Source organism: Phoenix dactylifera, unplaced genomic scaffold, assembly GCF_009389715.1.
Source record: "Phoenix dactylifera cultivar Barhee BC4 unplaced genomic scaffold, palm_55x_up_171113_PBpolish2nd_filt_p 000609F, whole genome shotgun sequence".
NCBI lineage: Eukaryota > Viridiplantae > Streptophyta > Magnoliopsida > Arecales > Arecaceae > Phoenix > Phoenix dactylifera.
The window spans coordinates 237241-245492 of record NW_024068005.1 but is presented as its reverse complement, the minus strand read 5'-3'; the positions used below and the strand labels follow the sequence as shown (position 1 = coordinate 245492).

The 8252-nt window shown below is 39.3% G+C and overlaps 1 pseudogene; it reads right to left on the bottom strand.

Annotated features, from left to right (window-relative positions):
- Nucleotides 1-412: 412 nt before the first annotated feature.
- Nucleotides 413-7681, bottom strand: LOC120106708 (annotated as a pseudogene).
- Nucleotides 7682-8252: the final 571 nt, after the last annotated feature.

The window sequence follows — 8252 nt, the reverse complement described above, 5'->3', positions numbered from 1 at the left end:
GTTAAATTGTTTAGAAGAAGGCGCATGGCAGCACCTGTGGAGCATAACAGAAGGTCCAGTATAGAGAGAGATGTATAGAGTTATTTCATGCTTTAGGGGCCCCAGCTAGAATGAGAAACACCCCATTTCAAATTGTATAGGATGAAAAACCTGTAACATTGATCTCTCTCTTACCCTTAAAGCAACAAGCAACTACAATAGATATCTAAAATAGAAACCTCTGAGGAAAATGTTTTAACAAGAATAAACCATTTAACTATGCTGCATTTTTTGCACAAGTATATATGACATATTCTAATATTCAACATTTTGATTCATTTGATCTCTGAAAAGCAGCAATACCTGGCATATATTCATAGAGATAAAAAGGATTATCATCAAACTACCAACTCAAAAGACACGGCATTCACCATAGAGCAGTAAATCCAATGAAATACAAATCCAGCTCTGCCAACCACTCCAAAGCAAATGAAGGCCTCGTCAACCCACAATATCACCAAACACAACTTGAAAATTTTCATACCGAGAAACAACAACATTAATGGATAGGAAAAGAGTCCTTTTTCAGTTCAACATTAAACAAAGGGATATGAATACCTCAGTAGAACTCACACTTCAAAGAACTGAAGAACAACGCCTTTTGCACTTCAACCTCTGATGACAGTTCACAGTCTCTGATCTCATTTGTGCAAATACTACGCAAATCATGCATCATCTTCTGCAAGCAGCACATTATATCCATGACTGGTATCTATTTCAAAAGGTCAAAAAAAGATCATGTAAACTGATTGCAGAAATAGATAAAAGAAAAGCGATAGAAATTCCTCACTTGACCCTAGCTCTTTTAATCTTTAATATCTATGATATGACATATCACTAACAAAAAAAAAAGATAGAGAGCAGCGTGATTATGGAAACTACACAGACAATTCATCTCTTTTGGTGGATGAGCAGGAAATGTGGATCCATTATAGTCTTTCATGCCTAAAGTGCAATATACTTAGCACGGTACAACTTTTCTGAAGTAAGATCTTAAGGGCAGCCAAATAGAAAAAAGATGACTTTTTTTTCATTTGTTTAACTGAGAGGAAGAAAGAGAAGACCTGCCCAAGGAAAGTTACCCAGGTTCAAATACTGCAGGATGCACCACTCAGGACTCGAACTTGGAACCACCCCCTAGGAGAGGAATGTAGTGTGCTTTCTGTTCGTAGGAGAAAGATATGAAAGTCATCTAGGTTGATGGTAGGAATTTTGCTGGAGCTTTAGTTGCTGGAAATAAAGGCACATAGACTAAAAGACCAGAAAAGCATACATAATGAGGAAGTAAAAATGAGGACCTTAAGTGGGTAGGAAAGATGCAGAATGGCATATAATTTGAATGAAATGGACCAGTTTTGTTCACGATTAGTCAGTCCAGAATCAAATACAGTCAGCAAATCTAATTTGGATGATCCTACCAGAATATTTTATTGATATCCTCTTTCGATGTTTTGCAAGACTTATTGCTCATATTGATTCCTTAACAAACTCCAGCACAAACAATGCATTTCAGAGTCAATAGCATTTGTCTCATATTTATTTCAGAATTGATGGAAAGAATTTTGTTTTGAACGAAAAGGTGAGAACAACAGGGAGAAAAAAACAACAGCTTTTGCTCAAAATCGCTACCAATCAGTCAAAGGTCGTGGTTTGAAACTAACTTGAAAAACAGATCTTTCATGGAAGATACAGCCTACCAAGGCCTCAATTATCAGCATAATTTTGAGAATGTGCTGCCCCTCAAAGTGTTAGAGAAAATGAAGAGTACAATCATTGTAATATTTTTAAAAAAAACCTTCTAGAAGTCACAAATTGTCATGTAGGGAAGGCTGAACCTAGGACCTCTACAAGAACAAGATTAACAACAAATGGTTTACAACTGCAAATAGTTGAGATGGTTGTGCTTCTCCCCTCCTCAATATATGTATGTGAACCTGAAAACATATCACGAACTAGATCAATAACTGGAGAAGAAGCACGTCCATCTCAGGTTTAAGGCTAAGAAATACTAGTTAGGACATTTGAGCCATTACAGAGAACTTCAAAGAAAACAAGAAAAGAAACAAAACTAAAAGAAAAGGATAGCGTTTAAAAAAATAAAAATATTGGTGCGGCTCATTCTATATATATCTAACTTCTACATTCCTGCAAAAGATTGGGTTAGATTTAGGACAACTCAATCAGATCCCAGTAATTCCAAAAGCACAGCTGTGACATTATAGATGTTGAGGAAGAAAGTAATTAAAAAAATCGCTTTTAAGAGGCTAAGCAATCTAAATTAGATTTGATGTAGTGAAAAATACGGAAAAAATGCTCTTCATGCCTTCCCAGGCATGCAATGAGATAGGTTAATATGCTCAAACTAAGCATGCAAATGCAAAAATAAGAAGGAATGAGACAAGAAGAGAAGATGAAAAGGAGATGAAAATAGCCTTAAAAGTGGGCCTTCCCAACATAAAGTAATAATAGTCAAAATCATTGTTATTAATGAATTTTCTGACTAATCTTTCAGTGATTCATATTGACTCTCAGTTTCATGATCACAAAAGGGTACAAAAGGATAATGGGGCACATGATCCAAACTCAACCCAGGTGGAAGTGAGTCCTGATTTTGGCCCTAATTTGATCCCATTGGTACAGGTTAGACCAAGATATGGGAACCATCCCGAACTGGACAGCTCCGCTCGTACCAAGCATCCCGGCAGTGATCGGGATGGTTCCGAAACGAAAACAAAACTATTGCCGAAGGAGAAAAAAGAGAAGAAAAGATAGAAAAAAGAGAGCGAGCGGCGGGGCGGGAAAGAGAGAGGGAGGGAGGCCGGCAGAGGTGGCGGAGGCCGGCGAAGGGCCGGCACCCGAGCAGCAGAGGAATGGTTGTGGCCTCCGCTGCTCGGGGCGTCGGCCTCCGCCGGCCTTCACCGGCCTCCGCACCCTCCGCTGGTCTCCCTCCCTCTCTTCCTATCTCTCTCTTTCCTCTCTCCCGTTTGTCCTCTCTTCCGCCTCATCTACTATTGGTACAGGTCCGACATAGCACGACGCAGCCCCGTACCGACTCGTGCCACCGAGCAACCGGTCCGATGCCCGGTACCCGCACAGCAGACCATGGGTCAGACAACATCCATCTTTTCTACCTTTTAATTACCAAATCAAGATTGTCACAAACGGATATGCCCCATCAGATTAGAACTAATTAGTTAGGTTCCATGTAAGTAGGATTGGTTGTGTATGGGCATTGTTGACAAATGGTTGTGCAGTGAGACCAAAAGGGGGAGATGCCAGAGTGGCATGAACTTTCCAAGCCAAGAACATCTCCAGTCCACTTTGAATCAAGCTGCAGCCTGTTTATTAAAAAAAGAAGGAAAAGAAAACGATTCTTTGAAGCTCTCTATGTCAAAGCATACTCTCACATGAGATCAGATGGTGTAGATAAGAAGTATTCATGCCTTAATTTTATTATTGGATATTACTCCTGGAAATGAAAATTCAATGCAAATGTGCATCATCCATACCACAATCAGATAAATATTTACACATTCAGTAATTTTTTTCCCTAAGAGGATTGAGATAAATATCATCTACTCTATGCCACTAAGTAAATTTTCTGCAGAAGAAACACATTAGAGACAAACAATTTTATTCTCATGCAGCTACCTTCTCTAGGTATACAAAGAAGAATCACGAAACAGATTAACTGAAAAACAGTACTCTTTTTAGTGCATTTAGCAAAACTCATCAAAATAAGTAACATATATATTTAGTATATTGATACCATAGTTATCACTAAACCATATGCATTCAAACATGGTTCTCTGTGTTTTTAAATTAATAAAGAGTGTTGATACATTTATGTTGGATCATACTCCTGGAAGTGAAAATTCAATGCAACACAGCTGCATGTATGTTATCTTGATCTAGTGTCAAAGAATATGGGCGAATGTGCATCAGCCATCAGCCATACCACAAGATAAATATTAACACATCCAGTATGTTTTCTAAGAGATTTGAGATAAATATCATCTACTCCATGCCACTAAGTAATTTTTCTGAATATGGAACATAACAGGGAAAAACAAATAATACTCTCATATCAACTAGCTTCTCTAGGCATACAAAGAAGAATCGCCAAAATAGATTAATTAAAAAAAAACTCTTTTTAGTGCATTTAGCGAACATCATCAAAATAAATAACATAATATGTGTTTAGTATATTGATACCATAGTTATCATTAAATTGTATGCACTCAAAATGTTTCTCTGTGTTTTTAAATTAATAAAGAGTTTTGATACCTTTTGTAGAAGCCTTGCGATATATATTTTTCCGGCTGTCATCATTTTTCCATTCACTCTCATCATCATCTGCTTCTCCTCTTCTATCATTTCCAATATCACTTTCACTGGCTGTCTCCCACTCAGAGTCATCAGCCCGTTCGCCAAATACATCTCCAGAATCACCATCACAATGAACTCCCCCATGCTTTATAGCTGCTTCTCCGAATAGCCATGCAGCACGCATCTGCTTCTTCACTAACCTTTCAGCATAATCAGGAACTTTATTCTGCCTCAAGGACAGGTCAGGATCATTTGACTGAGAACACTCATTAACGAATAGAATAGCATCTAACAAGCTCTCCTTAGCTAAACCAAGCATATCATATGCTTGGGCTCTTCTCCACAGGCTTTTGGCATGATGATTAGGAGGGTTATGAAGGCACAATGCATGTGTAGCATCGCTTATGGCTGCCAATGGTTGCTGCAAGAGAAGATCACTGAGCCCTATTGCTGTACAACACAACTCTCTCTTTTTTTGACTTCACGGGGCACAATGCCAGTGCTTCGGAGTACTTTGACGCAGCTCCTGCAATATTACCGGAAGAAAATAAAGAATTCCCTTCCAGCTTAACAACCAGTGCTGCTGCCCTGCTTTATATGTAGATCCTCCTTTGGCATATTCTTCTCCCATTTTAATCTCTGCCTGGAACTCAAAGTTCATCAATCTGTTCTTTCGTATGGCTACTGCATGCTGTCCCAATTGACTGTATACATGCTTGAAGAACACTAACAATACTGTCGCCAAGTCTTTTATGATCACCAAGAGTTGAAATTTCTGCTAAATCTGTAAGTGCTGGGGCTGCCTTATCTATCACCTATTAAACACCAAATACAGCGCCCTTCAGAGAAATACAACAAATTCTATGGCTAAAGAACTCTTGATGTATTTCCAATAAAATCCCCCAACTGGTTAACAGTATATGATGAGCATTCGCGAATGTGCTAATTAAAAAGCCAATAACTCCACGAGCCTGAACAAGAACTTTTAGAGCAATAGTATCTTAATTTTAACCAGAAATAGAATTATCAATTGTCTACTCTTTTGCACAATGTTTGCTATGTCATTTGTCACAGAATTTAAGATGTTGATCAAAGTGATCATGTCTAAAAGTTTAGGAAAAGCGTGAGATAGGACATATTTTGTTTATACTTGATCTATAGATGATCTTATCTGAGTATAGCTCCATCATAAAATGAACAAATGCCTAAGATAGTTGGCAAATTTTCTACTAGAATAATTGGCTATGGTTAAGTTTGGCCAATGTCAAGAAACCAAGTCAATTCTTCTGTTGAATTGCAGTGTTCTGGAATAAAGTGTTGCATCACCTTACTACTCTTGACTGCCTCATGGATGGACGAAAGAAGGGAAGTTACAGAATTGGGGTAGTGAAGCTCGCAAAGTAGCCAGCAAGCCCCCACCCCGTAAGTCCTGTGTTGCCATAGCGTGCCCTAATTCAATAAGGGCTGTTTCTCTTGCTGATTTTAAAGCTTGCTGGGAGATGGGATTCATTCACAAGCATTCCTGCTAGCACTACGAAAAGCTCCGGTTTTAACCCTTACGAAGCTGTGCAGCCTTTCCTTAAGTTCATAGAATCGGGTTTCCCATTTACCACAACATTCTCAAGCTTGGAACTGTGACAAAGCTATTAAAGCTTGTGCTAGATTTCTCAGACAGCATCTTCTGGAGGAAGATGGGGCCTACAGGACTGTCAGTCTGCTGATTGCTCTATGCTCCAGTTCTTCATGTGATGATCTAGATTAGCTAATAACTGAATTTGAAACGTCCATCATTGTAAAGTGCCGCTATTATGTTAGGGATTGGTTTCTTTTGAGGTTAGAACATGGAAGGTTGTGCAGATGATCTTATCTGCCTGAAAGGAACAACCAGCATGTAAAGAAATGAAGCAGATTTGCATTTGTTCGAATACAGTCCCGTGGAAAGGAGTGGCTTATGTATGACGTCAACATTGTTTTCATAATCACAGTGTCTCGTACATCAATAAACAAGAAATCTCATGTGTGAGGGTGTTTAGAATCTCAAGATGTGGCTGTAAGGCTAACAGCCTTTACATATTCCATTCCAGGGCATCAGTTGCCAGATTCATTTCTTATTGCTCTTTGTCCTAACCATGTTCAGTAGAGGGGGTTGAACACATAGCGCAGCTTCATTTGAAAGCTAGAGGAAAAAATGATCAGATGTAGATAACATAAAAACAAATAATCACCTTATCAAATTTCACCATAGCAGACAGATGAAGATGCCAGCTTCCATTACAAAAAAGGATAAGCAAATATAATGAAAGGAACATACATAGATGTAGCATATTACCTTATGGCAGGCACTTGGATCTTGAAGTAACCAAGAAGACAATCAATAGCCATGTACTGCCAGTCATCAGATGAACGACTATATACATAGCGCGTCAATGATACCAGGACAGTTAGCAACAGGACTCCTCCCAAGCTTATGCTGGCAAATTGTTCGCAGTAAACCAATACCTGCTGGGGAGTTCTCATTGACAAGCCCTCCCCACATGCCTGGTAATTTTATTAAAAATTCTGGCTTGCCATATATCAGGGAGAAACTCAGGCTTGAAAGCAAAGCAGTTAATGAGCTGAAGAGACCAGCACTGTAACTGACTGGCCCATTCCTCTGCTTTCCTGGACTCCATATCCACACCACCCATGCCCCGTGTAAGTAGATCGCAGTGATAGCTTAGTCTCCTATCCACAAACTGGTAAAAGTGAGAGTAGACAATCTCTAGAGAACTTGATGCCAGTCTGAATGGCAAGCTCAAGGACTTCTCCGTGACTTGCCACTGCAGGGAATGTACTAGGATATGTAGCCAAGTGTCCCAGGGCCCTAACTGCTACCCTTTGCTCCACCCAGGTCAGCCTACCTCGTAAAAGTTCAACTAAGGGAGGAATGACTCCCAGCATGCACCGCAGTTCTGCAAACTCTTCCATATTCATGGGTGTAAGATCCGATTATATGAGCTGCATAATAGGGATGTATATGTTCTGGTCGTGTGTAAGCCAACGCTTGTTCTTTAAGCCCTTCCATATCAATGCAGCCATGCATTCAAATATTCCCAAGTTAATAAACTCGGAATCATTTGGATGTGCCATGGCAGTGTTCCAAAGGCCACTGATCGGGAGAACTTGGCCTTCATCATCTTGAGAAGGAAGCTCTCTAAAAAAACTTCAGGATACTTGTTCTTCGTTTGTTTGCATTTCCCTCCTTCATGACACAGAGAAGCATCCTGGGTAAGGACAGTCAGGTGCAATGTTATCCATGGTGGAAGGACCAACTGTTAGCCCTTGGTTCATTCATTTCAATTCCTCATTGTATCTGGGTACTCTTATAGCTGCAACATTGAACCCACATAAGTTTAATGCATCAAATTATTCAAATATGAATTGATATGCAAGTATTTGGAAAGTAAGAATAAGACCATGATAATCAGAGAAATCCTATTATGATTGCAGAACAACTGCAAAGTTGATTTGTAACAAAGCAGGAGAGTACTTGTATGCTGTATAACTTATGTCTAGTTTGGCATATCAAGCTGAAGAGGTTATTGAAGCAAATAAAGTTATATTGCATTAAAAAGAGTCCTGCATGGGAATGGTTTTGCAGGATAAATGTTCAAGCAACTGCTAAAATACAATGAGGAAGCATGGAAAAATGATTGAGAGTATGCATGTCTCCTCACCAAAAAAGGATTGAATTAAGTATCATGTGCAATTACAAAGCAAAGTATCTAGATTATCTACTTCCCTTAGATATTCGAAGCTGCAACAAATACTGCCGGCATTTAGCTTTGTAACCGATTACCGAAGGTCGTACCAACTGGTGACCGGTTTGGTACAGCATGGACTCG